Raw genomic sequence first — 20162 nt, forward strand, 5'->3', positions numbered from 1 at the left:
GCTGTGCTCACTACCCTCTGTAATACTTTCCTGTCCGCGGCTGTCAGACCAGCATACCAAACCACAATACCATATGAGAGGACGCTCTCTATGGTAGACCAGTAAAAGAGGGTCATTAGCCGTTGTTCTACTCTGTTCTTCCGCAAGAACCTAAGAAAGTGAAGCCTCTGTTGGGCCTTTCTAGCCACCTGGGTTGTGTTAACTTTCCAGGTCAGATCTTCACAGAGGTAGACAATCTAGATAATAAATGATGACCTTCCTTAAAATATATATTATACCTGCTTCCCCAGTGTTTTCCGTCCCCTCAAGTTGCCTCACTTGTGAGAAGTCATCTGGAATTCTTGCATTAAAAATGCAAGTAGCAGCTGCTTCAGAGAAATGGGAGCTGATCGTAATCAGGATGGCAGCAAACTTTTCTTGCCTTCAGAGACATAATTCCCTGAAGCTGCTGTTTGTGCTTGAAGAAAACTCCCAATGAGTGCAATGGAGATTTTTCTTTTCATGCGAATAGCTGCTTTAAGGGAACAATTTTCATTAGGCCGCAGCCTGAGAGATAAAGGTTAAAATCCATTCCATGCCTGTTGCAATTTTAATAATGATCTTCTCTCCCCAAAGCTGCTATTTGCATTTTTTAATGTGTATGTTAAATTTAAAGATGCACTTCGCACATATAGCTTCTTGGCCCCTAGTGCTAACCATTTCTGGGAATTGGTTCTCTCTGTCTCTCTCTCCCTCCCTCCCTCCCTCCCTCCCTCCCTCCATGTGTGTGTTTGCATGTGTGTGTGTGTGTGTTTCCCAGGTTCCGTGTGTCTTATCCATCCTCTCTCCAACAGCAACATAAAAATCCTTCTTACTATCCATTTTGAAATGGCCACTTTGCTCCCCGGTAGTTCCATAAAGTACAAGCATCAAACTGAATCACAGCCTAGAGGGGAAATGTATACGTTTCTCACTAGGATATACATTTTGTAGCATCCAAACTGTACAATCACTCCCACGAGAGGCATTCCCTGCATTCAAAACGGTGCAGCATTAGCAGAACATTCTTAAATCTCTCTCTTCAGGCCATGCACATTTGGTGCACGTACATTGTTCTCGCTGGCCTTCAAGGGAGTATAATACACACATCAAAGGAAGGATTTCCTCCCATCATGAGCCCCGATGGGCAGAGACAGCCACAGAAGCTCACAAGTTACTGTATCGAGTGCTGAGCCACTGGTGTGTGGCAGAGTTCAAACAACAGCTCATCTTGTCAGCAGCATGAGTGTGAGTATGCACATTTTAAAAAAAATATAGGCCAGTTTTTAAATGTTGACCGTCCTTGGATCCAAATGTTCTCTGTCACAGGAAGATGTGACACAAATTGAGAAACAGTCAAGACAACAAGATGACCTGGGATAAAAAAGACAAGCTATGTCCTGGATCTTCAGACAACATAGGCAGGTATACTTTACTTTGCCAGGCTATAACCACAGAAATCCCATTGTCTAAGGCACAGATTTAGAGGGCCTGGCTTCACTTATGTATAGTTGGCCCTACAGATGTCTATGGCAGCAGAGTTTGGTCTATATAGAGAGAAGAGTGTGTCAGAGAAGAAATTTAGGGCTTAGACAGGGATGGGACACATTTTAATAGGATTTTTCTTGAATGAAGCTACCCGGTACTGGAGAGCATCATGCAAGAGTAAATCACTATTTTTGTAGGGTTTTTTCCTGTATTGTTCTTATAGAAAATGCTAGATTAGATGCACTGTGAATCCTGGCTATCCTATTTAATTAATTTCCTACTGGAAATCAGCAAGAATTTGGGTGAGAATTTGCCACCAAACAAGCTGTGCATTCATGGGAGTTTGTAAAAAGAGATTCAAGGATTGGATGCAACTTGTGGGCTAGCCAGATGCAACCTTTCTCTTATATCCTCCAGCAAGTCCTTTGAGCTCACAAGTGCTTATTTTTCAAAAATAAAAACAACTGGGTCAGGATTCCATTTGGGTTGTGATTTTAAGCAAATTAGCACACCTCTGAATCTATGAAACAGAACAACTTCGGCTTACTTGTCTTCCAGATGCATGTGCTCCAAATTTATTTAATTATTTATTTACTAGATTTATATCCACCATATTCAATAGATTCTCAGCTTGCCAGAAATTCAAAAATATGTAAGTTTAAACAACTGTGTAAAATACAAACATATTCCAACACACCAAGTGGCAATACATAAAAGAGAATGAACTAATAAAATTGGTGTAAGCAATTACGTTAGCAAGATCGTGAAAATATTCTGGAATAATTCATTTTTATAAGACCTTTCTGAAGGTCAGTAGGAAGGGAGTGAAAGCATATACAAAAAATATGCATTTCTAAATTAATCGAATATACAAATGCTTATTTATAATAGGATACATGGGGCTACCCTTGAGGACCACTCGAAGGCTTCAGCTGGTGCAGAATGCAGCTGCGCGAGTAGTAATGGGAGTTTCCCAATACTCTCATGTAACACCTCTTCTCCACAAGCTGCATTGGCTTCCAGTTGCCCTCCAGGTGAGATTCAAGGTGCTGGTGATGACCTATAAAGCCCTAAATGGCATGGGTCCAGATTACCTTAGGGAGCACCTGCTGCCAGCATCAGCTTCCCATCGTCCTGTGCGCGCCCACAGGGAGGGCCTCCTTAGGGTTCCGCCGGTTAGATACTGCCGGTGGGTGATTCCCAGGGGGAGGGCATTCTCTGTGAGTGCGCCCGCCCTTTGGAACGAACTGCCAATGGAGCTTTGGACTGCCCCCGGCCTTCGCTCGTTTCACCGGGACTTAAAAACCTGGTTGTTTGAATTGTCTGGCCTGGACTGAGGGATTTTAAATTATATTAATTTTAATTTTAATTTTAATTTTAATTTTAATTTTAATTTTAATTTTAATTTTAATTTTAATTTTAATTTTAATTTTAATTTTAATTTTAATTTTAATTTTAATTTTAATTTTAATTAATTTTAAATGTTATCTTAATTGTGGGCTTGTATTAATTTAATTTAATTTTATTCTCTCTTTTGTATTGTTTTTAACTTGCCCTGTGAACCGCCCTGAGTCCTTTGGGAATAGGGCGGTATATAAATTCAACTAATAAATAAATAAATAAATAAATAAATATTAAAATGCATATTTTCTGATAAGATGTATTCAAATTGCTGGATAAAATGAATAAAAATGTGTAGTTAGGTATGAAGCTACATGGACTTAGTATTGGTACTGTTTTCAAATTACGATGATTATAATTTTGTAATGATAGATTATTGGCAACTGATATAGGAATCAAATAGAATGAGTTGATGAATCAACATAAGTGAAACTGACCTAGACTATGAGTAAATTGCTTATCCTGATTTCAAGGCACCACCATAGAGTTCAGGGTTGCTGCTGTCCCCTGTTCTAATTAAAGTCCAAGAATTTATGGCGTTATTTTACACATGAATACTCTCCAAACAAAGGTAGAATTAGGAACACCTTATTTCTGATCATTAGTATCAACTGGAATGGGGAGGGAGGGCTAGATAGGAAAGTGTTAATAGCCTTTGCCTGAATGCCGGGCTTTGCAATTTCTAAGCAGCTTTAGTGTCTCCCACCACAGCCCTGATTTAAAATTCATAAATGCTAATCCTCCATAATTTACGGTTTAAAAAGCAGCCCCACTCGCAGGCCCTGTGGCTACAGCTCTGTCAGAGTAATTATGCTGCCAAGCTGAAATTGGACTACTAACTGAGATATTAAACAGGGTAGGAAATCCTCTTCCTTGGCAGCCTACCCAATTATTCCAAATAAGCAAACAGATTAGTGAGTAATTTTCCAGTTGAATCTCATGATTGGTGCCAGAATTGTATGTTAAATATTCAGAAGTAAATAGATTAAAGATGAAATGTTTTCCCCTCCTTCCCTCTCCCCCACAAGCTTAATTTAGTGTGTATATTAAAACTTTTTTTTTTAAGAGAGCGAGAAGAATCTTCATTGAAGGGCAGGGTGATTATTTGAAAAAGAGTCCCTCCTCCTTTTGTTTGCCCCTGATGTGTGCGTGTGTGGGGAGGATGGAGGGGGCTCTGCCATTAATTAGTCAGGGCACATTGTGCTGCAGGAACCCCTGTGCAGCACAGAGACAGGGCTGGGCCCTGATGTTCCATTAACCCTGATCCCGGAGGAGACCACCCATGTGGCAGCATCAGGAGAGCTGAATGGGGACGAGCAGAAAAACTTTTGAATGAACTTTAAGAGAGATTTGGTGGTAAATCTGAGAAGCATTTGCTGTTAGAGCTTCATAAGACATGGGAGAAGACGAGAGTCTTTTCCATTTTGCCTGTTGACTTTTGCCCATGTCAGAATAAGTTATTTTAATATCCATTTTGATGGTAGTGGGTGTGTGATGGGATTAACATTTCAGAACATTAGGGCTTCATCTCTAAAAGATGAAGGTTTGGCACATGATTTAGTGTATTTTCATGGGTCTCTAACTTCTGGTGTGCAAAGATCAGTTTAGGATACCCTGTTTGTGAGCCACTTGGTAAGAAATAGATCCTGGGCCTTCTCATTGGTCACAACTGATTTTACAGAACTCTCTCTAGAAAGAAGGTATGATTGGCTGCTATTGTTTTTTAAAAAATAGAAAGCAAATCTATTCATCTGGCCATTTGTAAAATTATCCCTCTCTTTTCTAATTTCTTTTCTGCTGCAATTCTGAGATTCTCCAGGACCAGACTGCATTTTGACTGAATTCTGTTAAAATGATCGTATTGCCATTGTCTTATTCTGATTTTATGAGAGTTTCTGTTATTGTTAATTGTTAATTGAGGAGGAGGAGGAGGAGGAACAATAAATAGTATAATGTTTTAGAATGTTAGCTCCACCCACAACACAGTTGTTCTCAAAGCCTGTAATTCATATGAAGCAACTACATTTGGAGCCAGGATTTTTGACTGAATGAAGACTTGGTTAGAAATAAATCCTTTTCTCAGTATATTCAAGGAAAAAGATCTCTAAATATCAGGCAAAAGTATCAGAGAAATATCAGGCAAAAAAGAGAGGAAAAAAGTCCAATCAAAGAAGGGGAATTATGGGCTTGGGAATTAGATTTGGCAGCAAAGTATTAAGATAGACCATTGTACCTCTCTAACAATGGAAACCTCATTAATAGAAGATATTGGAAACTTGAAGAGTTGACAGCCAAACATGTTTGTGATATTTTTCTGATTTTTTGCCATTTGCAAAAATATGTTCAATGGCTTTTAATTATTCTGACATATTTCATAGACATCAGAGCTGCTCTGAGAGTCAGTTTTGTGTAATGGATAAAGCACCAGACTGAAAACTGGGAGTCTGTGAGTTATAGCAATGCCTCAAGGCACAAAGCCACCTGGGTGATCTTGGGCCAATCTCTTAGGCCTAGAAAGAAGGCAGTGGCAAGCTACGTCCTGAAAAATGTTGCCAAGAAAACTGCAGTTCAACACTGACTAAAAGTCACATGCACACAAAAGAATTGTTCTAGTACTTCTTTGGTTAAGCCTTCTGTAATTTGGGAAACCGAAAGCCTAGATGGGTGGACCTAACACAGTGATGCTGAGGGTGTAGTTAATGACTTAAGAGATCAGACTAAAGGGCTGTGGTTTATTATCTCGATTTTGCCTGTCGCCATTTCTGTGATTCACAGAGAGCATAAGAGTTTGAACTGTGCTTACAAGGAATGTTCTTCTCTCTCTCATTTTTTCTGCTTACAATTTGAAGTCTATGATCGATGGCTGTAAACCTAGTCCTAGCTGCTAATATAACTACAGGTCATTTCTGTACCTGCTTGCTTGTACAGAAACTGCACTTTGCTTGCAGGTACAGAAACTTACCCAAACATAGGTATGGCCTTCACAATTGCAGGTATTGTGGCAGGTGTTGAAGAGAACTCTTCCTAATATCATGCTACTTTGAGGTTAATTTTGATTGTTTTACTTGTTTGAAATATTGCCCTTTCCTTTCAGAAGCATATTTACAAAAGTAGGCTATCGAGATAATCAAGCAATGAATTGGAGATATCAAATTACAATGGGAACTCAGGTAAACCAGGAGGGGCTAACTGGAAGATCAAGAGATTCTGCAAATTACTGTATCTGAAATTGCTTACCCAATCAAAATATTGCTAACTTTTTTCCAGAACTCATTTTAATTGTCTCCCTTTGGCAGTTTAGAGGGAAGATTTAATAGCCTCCCAATCATCAGAGGGTTAGAAATGTGACTCTAGGAAAGTAAAAAGTCAAAATAGTACAGCATGTATTTTTGTGATCAAAGTTTTACATTGTTATTCAGTTAAGGCTGCTACAACTTCTGATAGTGAAAATCCCGGTTCTCCCCAATGGATTTTCTATCCAACCAATTTCTGGTTGATACCAAAGGTGATATATCTCATAACAAAATATTGCTCTCTACCATTTGGGATCCATGATGATATCAGACTGAAGCACATGTTTATCAGAATACTATCAGGCACAATGATTCTATTTTATGAATATTGAGTGTATAAAAATTATGGTCTAAGACAATAATAATCCATTATTGTTGTGGAACAATTAACAGTCCGACCAGAGGAGGATGGACCGTGGTTCATTTGCACAGTCAATATTAAAGAAAAGAAATCCAAGGCATATTCTATAGTAAAACTTTTAATGAGAAAACAAAAGACCTAAACTGACTACATTCTCTCATCAGGCAGAAGAAAAATGCAAAAGTAGTAACTGTGAGAAACTTTTTCTAGGCATGCGCACAAAACAGTTTAAAACCAAAACATAGCTGGATTCACTATGGTTACATGATAAGATAATAACACAGGCACAGAGCAGAAAGAGATGTACAATTAGAAATGAGTGAAGCTGGCAAAACTAAAAAAAACCACACAGTGACAATTATAAATTGAGAAAGAAAAACAGTGATAATGAAAACTCTGGTTAGAAAATCTAGGGTCCAAAGTGACAGGTATAAAAAGTAAATAAAATGGAACCAGTACTGTTCCTGAGAAACATCTACTCTTAAGGGGAAATTTCTGACACTGTAATCTGCCATGCAATACTGTAAAAATTAAGAAGGAAAAATAGATTCAAATCAATCAGATGCATAGCCAATGATGTCCAGAGACCATAACCTATATAGCAATATCCAATGGATAAGTGTGTCACATGCTGTTATCAAACCCAAATGGATCAGCATTGAGGTAAAGCATTGGGATGTTGCTACCAAAATATCATCCAGAGTGTTGTCTCAGCTTGCCTGAATTTCTCATTGATTTGGATCAAGAAGGATAGGACAAACGACAAATCAATTGTATGAGGGTGACTTTGTCAAGGATTTTAGATGAAAAAGGAAGCAAAAAACAGCAATCAGTAACTTGATCTAAGAGGACCCAAGGAGATTTCTTCAAAAAAGGAAAAGGAAGAGTGTGCTTAAATGAGTCTGGAAAAACTGCAAGTGGTTACAGAATAGTTCACCAGGTGAGTAATTTAAGATTGGTGATAGTTTCATGCTATACTTCAATGAATGATGATAATGGAACTACCAGAGAGGAATTTGGGAAAATATTGTGTAACTTTTATGCCTTGGGTACGAGCTAAGGCATAAAATATTTTATTCAGTAAAATAATTGGACAAGCAAGAAGGAGATGAAAGAATACAAGAAAAGTGGTTGAGCCTTTTGGAAGCCCAATAATAAATATATTCCAGCTGTGTATATAATGATTGAAATTACCTTGGCATTCATTGCCATGATGGTATTTCCTCCATTGAATTTGAACTTTAAGATCTTCTTTACTCTCATGATGTGTTCACTTCTAACTTTCTTGATTTCAGTGTGCCTGATGGACTGAAGCAGAACTAAAAGCCCTGGACAGGAAGACCAGAAAAATAATGACAATAAATCAGCCTTTCATCCATGCAATGATGTTGACAGACTCTACTTACCAAGGAAAATAGGTGGCATGGAATGTTGCAATACACCAGAAAACTGAAGAAGAAAAAAGAGACATTGGAAGAATATCTGAAGGACAGTGAAGAAAGATCAACTGAATCTAGTATACCATGAAGGCTTTCTGAGTGCAGGAGAGACCAACTAGTGTACAAGAAACATCAAATGAAGAATAGAAAATAGGCATGGCAAGGCAAGGCAGATCATTACATGGCCAGTGCATAAAAATAATAGGCAAAGCAGATAACAACAAGACCTGGCAATGGTTAACAGATGGAAAATTGAAGAAAGAGAGAGGGGGCTAATTCTGACTGCACAAGACCAAGTCTTCAGAACAAATGCATACAAAGCCAGAATCAAGAAAACAGCAACAGATAGTAAATGTTGTCCCTGGAAAGAAGCTGAATAAATAGTGGACCACCTAGTTAGCTGTTGCAAGAAGATTACCCAGTTTGACTACAAACAATGGCATGACAAAGAAGCAACAATTGTAGATTGGAATATCTGCAAGATACAATATTTGCATGCAAGCAAGAACTCCTGGGACCATAAAATAGACAAAATAATAGAAAATGAAGAAGCTAAAGTGCTCTGGGACTTTAAAATTCAAAGACATAAGCACCTGCCATACAACACCTCAGACTTAACAATTGATAAGATAGACAAGTCTGGATAGTACCTGGAGGCATCAGAATAGAAGAGAAAGAACTGGAGAAAATCACAAAATATAAAGACCTGAAAATAGAATCAGAACAACTGTAGCAAAAGAAAGCAAAGAATAGGCATCTTGGGTGCCTATCCCAAAAACATCTAGAGCACCATTTGAATACAATTGCCATTAACAAAAAATCACCATTACCAATAAAGGAGAATATTTGTAGCTCAGGGTTGAAATTTGGAGTCTTTGGTGCTCTCTGAACATTGTTGTTTTCTTGCAGATATTTCATTACCCAAACTAGGTAATATCATCAATGCTACTGGTAGTAAGGAATGGGGTTTGCTCTCAGTTTATATTCTAGTGGCTTGCCCTGTCAGTGTTGGTGGGGCTGGTCTTAGAGCTTCTTTGGTTGGGCTGTTTATTATTGGCTTGCTCAGCAGTTCCTTGATTGGGGTATTATTTACCTGACTGTTGGTTTGATGTTAATCTTGGAATTAATCTATGCTCATCTGGGTGCAGATTGCTGGTGGGGAGGTGGTTAGGTATTTTTGTTCTCTTTTGGCTTGTTGATTGTCTCTTTTGTATAGTATGTAGATATTGTTAATGTCTATGTGTCTATTGATAGCTAGTTTGTCACATTACCAGGCTTCTAGAAATTCCCTAGTGTTTTTGGACTTGACTTGCTCTAGGATGGTCACAGTTTCCCAGGTAAAACTATGGTTAAGTCTGTCCATATGTTGTGAGTTTTCATCATGTTGTCTGACTGCTAGTTGGTGTTCATGAATGTGTTCTGCCACTCTTCTGCCTATTTGTCCTATGTAGTGGCTTTTTCAGTCCTTACACTATATGGTTTTTTTTTAATCCCATTTATATCCCACCCTTCTCCGAAGACTCAGGGCGGCTTACAATCTAAAGCACAAATCAATAGCCTTCATTCTATGTACAGTATATGCCTGCTTATTAGGGCTTTCGCCCCCCCAAGCGGCATTATTACAAAGTCAGCTTATTGCCCCCAACAATCTGGGTCCTCATTTTACCTACCTCGGAAGGATGGAAGGCTGAGTCAACCTTGAGCCTGGTGGGACTCGAACCTGCACTAATTGCAGGCAGCAGATGACTCCTGTTTTTCTTTAGCCCCAGAAAAAAGACCACCATTACATTTGCAAAAAGCAGCTTTACTTGGAGCAAGTTATATCTTGCACTGGTAACACCACAAAACAACATCTGACTATGTCGGGTCCTGCAATAACAATTCTAAACATCTGGCTGACTGTGTGACCAACCTTAATAACTGGAACTACCTATATTCTTAGATGCTATTTTAATAATCTTTTAGGTTAGAACTTGAATTATTAAGTTTCCTCTAGTCTCAGACTATGAATATAACTGTAAATTACCCATGCAATAAACTGGGTGCCATAGCAAAAAAATCTTGGGTGGCACTTAGAAAATCTGTGCATTGACAAAATTTCCATCAATTGCAAAGGCCACACTGCTTGTATCAACACACGCACTACATCAATACATTACAACATTCTAGGTGCTTGTGAAGTAAAAGGTGGATAAAAATGCCAAATCTAGTTTCAACAGTGCGACCAAGTGTAAGATATTAAACTTGTCATATTTGGATAACCTGTATAACTTGATCCTCAACAGAGCCTGCAACTACATATTGGAACAACGAAGGAAAAATATGTAGCCAGAATAGGACTCTTAGTTCCATGTATGGAGATCTTGTTGGCATTCCGCACTCGGAGATTCCCACTTTTTATACATTCTCATTAGCTGTATATGAAAGATAGCAATAGCAATAGTACTTAGACTTATATATCATATGAGTATAGTGCTTTACAGGCCTCTCTAAGCTATTTACGGAGTCAGCATATTGCCCCCCAAAATCTGGGTCCTCATTTTACTGACCTTGGAAGGATGGAAGGCTGAGTCAACCTTGAGCTGGTCAGGATCGAATTGTTGGCAATGAGCAGAGTCAGCACCTGCATTGTAACCACTACTCTACCACAGCTCCTATGAAATGGAGGTTTGAAAATACCTACTATGCAATAAATGAAATACATGAAATAATAGTACTATATAAAAACTACTGTTGTAGAGATCAAAACATACAGCTCTTCATCATAATTGTGTATGTGTGTGTATGATTCAGGCTACTAAAATGTAAATGGTGACCATTCACAATAATGTATAAGTATCTGGGGATCATCATAGAAGTATTGCTTTTCCCAAAGCCTTTCATGAAATCCTGACATATGACAAAGAAGCTGTGTTTGGACAGATGTCTGGGCACTGCTGCAGCATCAAGGTGGAAAATTAGATAAAGGGCCTTGCGTGACTTTAGCCAAGTCTCCAATCTGAGGACTGCAAGGACAAATTCTCACCTCCTATAATCAACGCTAAACTTCCCTGAAAGGCCCCTCTTATTGAGCTTAGTGCACCACAGGTCTGCTGGGTTTATAGTTGGCTTGCAGCTGGCATGGCTGCCAAGCCTATGAATAAATTGCCCCTCTCCTAGCCTGTCCAGAATATTGTTACAGCACCTTTGGGGCCTCTCGAAGCCTTGCTTTGCATGCTCTGGCACAGCGATTTCTGATGCCATGCAAATCTTTCCATATGCTTGACAGCTCCTTGGGGTGTATTTCCTTTCACAGTATTGGCAAATTTTCCTCGGTGCAAATTTGCCTGTGTATTTAGGGATTATTTTGATTGCTTCGACATTTTCAGCCATCTTTTCCTCATCACTGCCTAATCTGGCAAATACATTTAGCTCCTTGTCCTAGCATTCTTCTCTGAAATGAATGGAAATGGGGCCCTTTGTGTCTCATTGCATAGCAGATATCAGCTATGAGATTCCCACAGACAAAGTGAGGGAGAGAGGGAGGGAGAGAGAGAGATTGAGAGATTTTTTAAAAGCTATAACTCATCTCCCTATCCCCTTCATGAATTACTGCCTTGTCATGGCGAAGGGGCTTGCGTAATTCAATGAAGCTATGAGCCATGCCGTGCAGGGCCACCCAAGACGGAAAGGTCATAGCGGAGAGTTTTGACAAAATGTGATCCGCTGGAGAAGGAAATGGCAACCCACTCCAGTATCTTTGCCATGAAAACCCTATGGACAGTACCAAAAGGCAAAACGATATGACGCTGGAAGATGAGCCCCTCAGGTCAGAAGGCATCCAATATGCTACTGGGGAAGAGCAGAGGGCTAGTACTAGTAGCGCCAGAAAGAATGAAGCGACTGGGCCAAAGCCGAAAGGACGCTCAGCTGTGGATGTATCTGGTGGTGAAAGGAAAGTCCGATGCTGTAAAGATTTTTTCTCCATAGGAACCTGGAATGTAAGATCCATGAATCAAGGCAAGCTGGATGTGGTCAAACAAGAGATGACAAGACTGAACACCAACATCTTAGGAATCAGCTAACTAAAATGGACAGGAATGGGTGAATTTAATTCAGATGAAGATCAGGTATACTACTGCGGGCAAGAATCCCTCAGAAGAAATGGAGTAGCTTTCATAGTCAATAAAAGAGTAGGAAAAGCAATATTAGGATACAATCCCCAAAATGACAGAATGATCTCAGTTCAAATCCAAGGCAAACCATTCAATATCACAATAGTCCAAGTCTGTGGCCCAACCACTGGTGCTGAAGAGGATGAAATTGACCGGTTCTATGAAGCCCTACAGCACCTTATAGAACTAACACCAAAAAATGATCTCCTTATCATCATGGGGGATTGGAATGCTAAAGTACGAAGCCAAAAGATAACCGGAATAACAGGCAAGTTTGGCCTTGGAGTACAAAATGAAGCAGGGCACAGGCTGACAGAATTTTGTCAAGAGAATATGAGAGTCATAGCAAACACTCTTTTCTAACAACCCAAGAGACAGCTCTACACATGGACATCACCAGACGGTCAATACAGAAATCAGATTGACTATGTGCTCTGCAGCCAAAGATGGAGAAGCTCTATACAGTCAGTAAAAATGAGACCAGGAGCTGACTGTGGCTCAGATCATGAGCTTCTCATTGCAAAATTTAGGCTTAAACTGAAGAAAGTAGGGAAAAGCACTAGGCCACTCAGGTATGAACTAAATCATATCCCTGACGAATATACAGTAGAGGTGACAAATAGATTTAAGGAATTAGATCTGATAGATAGAGTGCCTGAAAAACTATGGATGGAGGTTTGCAACACTGTACAAGAGGTAGCAACTAAAACCATCCCAAAGAAAAAGAAATGCAAGAAAGCAAAATGGCTGTCTGAGGAAGCTTTGCAAATAGCTGAGGAAAGGAGGGAAGTGAAAGGCAAGGGAGAAAAAGAAAGATATGCCCAATTAAATGCAGAATTCCAGAGAATAGCTAGAAGAGATAAGAATGCCTTCTTAAATGAACAGTGCAAAGAAATAGAAGAAAACAATAGAATAGGGAGGACCAGAGATCTTTTCAAGAAAATTGGAGAGATGAAGGGAACATCTCATGCAAAAATGGGCATGATAAAGGACTAAAATGGCAGGGACCTAACAGAGGCAGAAGAGATTAAGAAGAGGTGGCAAAATTACACAGAAGAACTATACAAGAATGAGCTTAATGTCCCTGATAACCACGATGAGATGGTCACTGACCTTGAGCCAGACATCCTAGAATGTGAAGTGAAGTGGGCCTTAGGAAAGCTGAACAACAACAAAGCTTGTGGAGGTGAAAATATTCCAGCTGAGCTATTCAAAATCTAAAAAAAACAATGCAGTAAAAGTGCTACATGCAATTTGCCAGCAAATTTGGAAAACTCAACAGTGTCCACAGGATTGGAAAAGATCAGTTTACATTCCAATTCCAAAGAAAGGCAGTGCCAAAGAATGTTCAAACTATCTCACCATTGCACTCATTTCACATGCTAGTAAAGTTAAGCTTAAAATCCTACAAGCTAGACTCCAGCAGTATGTGGATCGAGAACTACCAGAAGTACAGGCAGGATTTTGAAGAGGCAGAGGAACTAGAGATCAAATTGCCAACATATGCTGGATCATGGAGAAAGCTAGGGAGTTCCAGAAAAACATCTACTTCTGCTTCATTGACTTTGCTAAAGCCTTTGATTGTGTGGATCACAACAAACTGTGGCAAGTTCTTAAAGAGATGGGAGTACCAGACCATCTCATTTGTCTCTTGAAAAACCTATATGCGAGTCAAGAAGCAACAGTGAGAAGTGGACACAGAACCATTGATTGGTTCAAAATTGGGAAAGGAGTCCGGCAAGGCTGTATACTGTTGCCCTGCCTATTTAACTTACATGCAGAGCACATCATGAGAAAGGCAGGCCTAGATGAATCAAAAGTTGGAATTAAGATTGCCAGGAGAAATATCAACAACCTAAGATATGCAGATGATACCACTCTAATGGCAGAAAGTGAAGAGGAACTAAAGAGCCTCTTGTTGCGGGTGAAGAAGGAGATTGCAAAAGTTGGGTTGAAACTTAACATTAAGAAAACTAAGATCATGGCATCGAGCCCTCTCAATTCCTGGCAAATAGATGGGGAAGAAATGGAGGTAGTGATAGATTTTGTTTTCCTGGGCCCCAAGATGGGGACTGCAGCCAAGAAATTAAAAGTCGCTTGCTCCTGGGGAGGAAAGCCATGGCGAATCTAGACAGCACACTAAAAAGCAGAGACATCACCCTGCCTACAAAAGTGTGTATAGTCAAGGCTATGGTCTTCCCAGTTGCAATGTATGGCTGTGAAAGTTGGACCATAAGAAAGGCTGAGCGCCAAAGAATTGAGGCCTTTGAACTATGGTGCTGGAGAAGACTCCTACAAGTCCCTTGGTCAGTTCTAGAGGAGATCAACCCTGACTGCTCTTTAGAAGGCCAGATCCTGAAATTGAAACTCAAATACTTTGGCCACTTAATGAGAAGGAAGGACTCACTGGAGAATAGCCTAATGCTGGGAAAGATTGATGGTAGGAGAAGAAGGGGGCGACAGAGAATGAGGTGGCTGGATGGAGTCACTGAAGCAGTAGGTGTGAGCTTAAATGGACTCCAGAAGATGGTAGAGGACAGGAAGGCCTGGAGAAACGTTGTCCATGGGCTCGCGATGGGTCAGACATGACTTCGCAGCTAACAACAACATCTTCCTATGAATTACAAAATACTGTATCCTGTGGGATTTCCATGCGATTCTGGTCATTTTTAAGAGGGTCAGAAATTCAACAATGGTAGATTTTTTCCAATAGGGAAGTAAATACTCCATAGAAGCATAATAATATTTGTAATGATAGCAACCATAATTATATGTGATGTTTATGGAATAAAAATCCCGGATGGATGGATGGATGGATGGATGGATGGATGGACGGACGGATGGATGGATGGATGGACAGACAGACATCAGGAGTGGGCAACCTACACCCATAAAGATGTACACACTTTTTGAATAACTCTGTTGCTCTGCCATGAACCCCTTCAATGAAAGTTGCTGTTACATGCTTCATATTTGCAGAAATAAAAGAAAAGCTACAACCCAGGCCCTAAAACAGACAGAACATGAACAGAGTAATGTCAAAACACATCGTTCTCCAAAATAGAAAAAAATGGGGGACAAATTCTGCTGTTATGTATGATATCTTTGCCAGTTGTTGGAACAACTGTAGCCTATGGCTACTAAAAGTTGTCCTCCTTGTATATCTTTCCAGGTTCCAAGCACATAAGGGTAACATTTACATTTTGCTTCCAACTCATGAGGAAGCTGTTAAGCATAATAGCAGGAATTCAGTGTAAGCAAGCTCTCTTCTGCAATTCAAATTATGTGTTGTATAGCTCATGAATAGGATTTATGAGTTCCTGCCATCTTCCCTTTCTCTTAAACTTCTAAAAAAGCACCCTCACGCTTCTCCCTTAGAATTACTTGAAAGGACAGTCTATTTTCCTATCTCTATTGTTACCGTGTGTTTTCTTTCTACCAAATTGTCCCCTTCCTTTTCATTCTCAATATTTTGAAAAGCCTCTCCTATTATCTTCTGAGGAGAATATGGATATCTTCTTTGTTTGTTCTTTGTACTTTCCATCAAGATCAGCCCACCACATGCTGTCTGTGTGTCCTTAAATTATGGAGAGTGAACACGTACAGTCATTTTGACTTGGTTCTCTTTCTTCTCAGCTCTCCTAAATGATATGTGTTCACAGACAATTATGGGACTTTTTTTTCCAGGTATATCACTTAGAGGCCCAAAAACAACAAGGGGGAAGGAGGCCCACATGTTCTTTTCTTAACAGGATGTCCTTTCAGGGGGCACAATTCAGCACCTGGTGAAATTATGAGTTTTATTTAGCCTTTCAGATACGAACTAAGCAAGGCTGACAAGTCACTCCATAGCCTTCATTGTGAAGGCACTTTGCTTAGTCTGTCAGCCGTAAACAGCTTGAGAGACATGTCATTCAAGTATTATTATAGCACTTTAAGATTTGTTTTTAGATGGGTTTGTACAATTTTTTCCCCTGGTAAGGGCTTAGATATATAGATGACATGGGTTATTTACTGCATTTACTGGAAAACGCTATGCATTCTTTTGTGTAACTATAAGGCTGTGCCATGTAAAATAAAGAACAGAGCGGCTAACCTCTTATTACAGAAAGGAGAGCAACATCTGGTCAACTTCTAATCTGAAGGAACTCCCATGGCTTTAATAGTGGAGTAGAGACAAATTCAACAGATGTAGCTTTTCAAAAATCACAGTCTCCTGATTTCTAAACTGTTGTCTCAAACTCAAACTGGCTCTTTTTTTTCCATTACAGGACTGGAAAGAGAGAAGACAGCCTGCTTTCTTCCAGTTGTAATGGAAAATAAAATAACCAAACTGAATAAGGTAATTATTAAATTATTCCCTAAAGTTTTCTAGATATTTAGACTTTGGATCTCCTATAAATAATGGCAGTATTTTCCAACTGGTTTGAACTACAGTTTCCATCACCCCCAACAGTGTAGTCACAGGTTGCAGAAGGTATCATGAAAGATAACAGAAGTATATTTCAAAATATATGCTCCCTTTGCAAAAAAAACATTTAAATTTTGGGTTGGAATAGCAAGATAGGAGTTTTTTTTAAAAAATACAGTACTCTATATTATTGGTCTTTAAAAACTACATATTTGAGATTTTTGCAATATGTCACAATATCAGAACCCTTCCGCCCCCACCCCCAAATATAAGTTAACTTGTATTGAGGTTCCAACATCTTCCACAGGAAAAGGTAACCCGGAAATTTGCTGACCACGTCCTAAGAAAATAATATTAAAGAACATGCATCAGGTCCAAAATAATTTTCCATAATACAGGAAGCCCTTGTCTTATGGCTATATTTGGAACTGAAATTTCCACTGTGATGCACTGACTTATGACAGCAATCCCTTCTCTTCTCATTGTGGTTGTTAAATAAGAATCACAAGTCTTTAAGTGAGTACCCTTCATGATCCAAGCCATTTCTGGCTTGGTCCATCCCAACCCCAAGCTCAATAAGCTAAGAGACTGCCTCCATTTCCTCCTACCTGCTTATGTCCTCCCTATCTTGTCCTTTTGGCCACCCTGCACCCTTCCTTCTGGGACAGCAATCAACCTTAGAACCTCATGGCCCTGCAGCTGCTTGCCATGCCTGGGAAACCTCAGACAGCAGCAGCAAACATTCATTCACCCAGATGCCTTCTCTCCCTAGCCCCATATGCATCCCAACCTACTCCAGCAAGCCTTCCTTTGTTCCCCACAAGCATTTATTTGCCCACTTGCTTCTCTCCTAGTTTCTGCCACCAGTCTTTCATCTTTTGTGCCTTTTCTCTCTCCTTCCAGCTTTTCTGAAAAATGTTTCCTACAAGCTACTCTACCTTCAGAAAAGTTTGCAAAGGGAGTTCAGCTTTAGCCACTTTGTAAATAGGCAGGGGAAGCTTGTAAAGAGATCATACCTTCATCAAGTTCATCCAAGCTTTTACTTCTGAAACACTGTTGAGCTATGCCCACACTGGCATGGTCTGCAACATTCCATTCCCAAATGATTTCTTTTTGCACACCCTACATTCTTCCATAATCTTGTATTAGGGTGAAGAAAAATTCATCTTATTCCATTGTTGAAATTGACATGATCTAGCAATGGCTCCAGCATGAGATAGCCTACGATCTCTCTGTCCAGATTAAGTCATATATATGTAAAGGTGCTTTTTTCAGGTGACAAAGCACTTTTGGGACAACCATACCTGTATGACCGAGAATCTCCATAGACACGTGAAGTGGGATGTATGTGTGTGTGTGTGTGTGTAGCAGATACACACATATGCTAGTCACCCAGAAAGTATTTTTGTTTTGCCACTTCACAAAATCCCAGTCACTTGACAGTGGGGTTATTAAGAATATACACACTTTGTAGCTCTATTAAACTTTCTGGATCACAAATTATGCATGCTTACAAAAACAATAGTTTTATGCAGAAATATATATTGAATTGAGAAATTGTACAAGGTTTTTCAGAAAGAAAGCAGGTGAGAAACTTAATGTGCAAAGAGACAGAGACAGGGAGAGAGATGACGCTTCCATTAAATGGGAAAAATATGACTACTTTAACTTCAGAAATAAGTAGTTGAAGAAAACAAGTATTTTCAATATGTTGCAAACAAAAGTATCTGCCAAAAGGGCAAGATAATTATCTTAATGTGATTTTTGACCAAGATGAATATTTCTTACTTTATAAACCGAGCCACAATTTGAATCTTATGCAAAACATGGAGATAAATCTAAGCAATATGATAATGTAATAAAATCAAAATTATTAGAAATCACACTGCCAAACTTGAGGCAGTAAAATCTTTTTAAGATCCGAGAGAAAATAGGCTAGTAAAATCTCAGTATGTTACTACAGCCTAATCACTTGATAAATAGCGGCATTGTTTAGGGAGAACAGATAGAGCCATGATTGCACTATCCCTGTTCATAAATAGTACATTGCTGCTTCAGTTTTAATGGGTGTCTGCAGAGCTGGTATCAAAACAGTGTCATCAAATCTAGCAATTGCACTGAAAGAGGGAAAAGGTGGCAAAGCCAAGTGACTATAACCTATTTTTCTAAAATGTAGATTGCATTTAAGCACTGAAGTGATTTTCGTTTGGATTGTGTTACAATAAGGACCGATCAAATCCATGCTTCCTAAATTAATCCAGGATGCACATCCTTTCTCTTCCTACTTTTCAGACGTTTGCAGTGCAATACTCTAAAAAAATAAAGACACACTGTGTATGCAGATGCAGGAAAAATGTATATTTATACTTGTTTATTGGGACCCATCCATTCCCATATCTACACCTATTTAGAAGCATTTGGGAAATGTTCAAATAATGTAAGGCCCAAATCTGAAACCTCTAAGGTTTTGCGTGTGGTTCAAGCGGTCAGAAAAATGAAGTTAATGAACCTGCAATTTTTTTTCCTAGTTTGTATAAAGGAAATGGCAAAATAGCAAGGAGAAAGAGAGTTGAGGCGTGGATTTCCCCCCCTCCCTGTAACTGAGAGCTATAGTGTCTACTCATTGTGATTTTACAAGGCATCCTATGGTTTAGGGAAGGGAAAATAGAATATTGTGGACTGTTCCAGTATTCAGTGTTCTGTACTGTTCCTCTTTCCCAGAAGCAGAAATACCTTGAGAGGTTTTGGAGCATTCCTGAGACACAAGAAAAATGTAGCATTTGGAGGCTTGAAAACCAAGCTTGATGTCACACTATTTTTGACTCGGATGTCCCACAATTATCCCAATACTATTTTGTGTTACTTGACCTAAAGCCGAAACCAGAAAATAACACAAATCCTTACATTGCTCTTAGTTAGTCACAAATTCCTATCTATCCTCCTCAATTTTTGTTGCTTAAAGAAATATAATTGGGGGAAGAAAGAGAGAGAAAAGAAAAACAATTGCCATTTCCCCCCAAAATGATCTTTAGCTGGATTCTTTATAGAAATTAAGTAGTATGAATGCAAAGATAGTTGCCTTTTAAATATCAGCTTTTTAGTGGAGAAGATTCATGTGTGCCATACATTAATGAAGTCTATGATTATCATATCATGAACATGCATGTTTTTCAATAGAGAAATAAAAGAAACATTGAAGATGTTAAACTAAGCAAAGAAAAGTAACCTCTGAAAATAAAAATTGAAACCAATTTTCCAATGTTATTTAAGGCTCATCTATTGAAAGAACAATTGGAAACAAAGCCTTTTGTGAACCACCAAACCACCAAAATATAAGCAGAAGAAAAAGAACAATTAGGTGGGACAAACTGAAAGGGCAAACTGGAAAATGGATGTTTATGCTTATCCTGTTTAAAAGTGCAACAGACCAGAGAAGGGCACCCTAGATAGATTTTTATGTGGGGAAAATACTGATTTTTCCCCCTCAGAATTTCATAGTGTGCACCCTCCAACTTTCTTTCTACTCCTTTATACCAGGAAGGGCCGCAGAACTGTGAAATGTTCAATCTGTTCTTTCTTTTTCTTCAGTATTTAATT

This window comes from Vipera ursinii (genome assembly GCF_947247035.1).
Source record: "Vipera ursinii genome assembly, chromosome: 1".
Taxonomy (NCBI): domain Eukaryota; kingdom Metazoa; phylum Chordata; class Lepidosauria; order Squamata; family Viperidae; genus Vipera; species Vipera ursinii.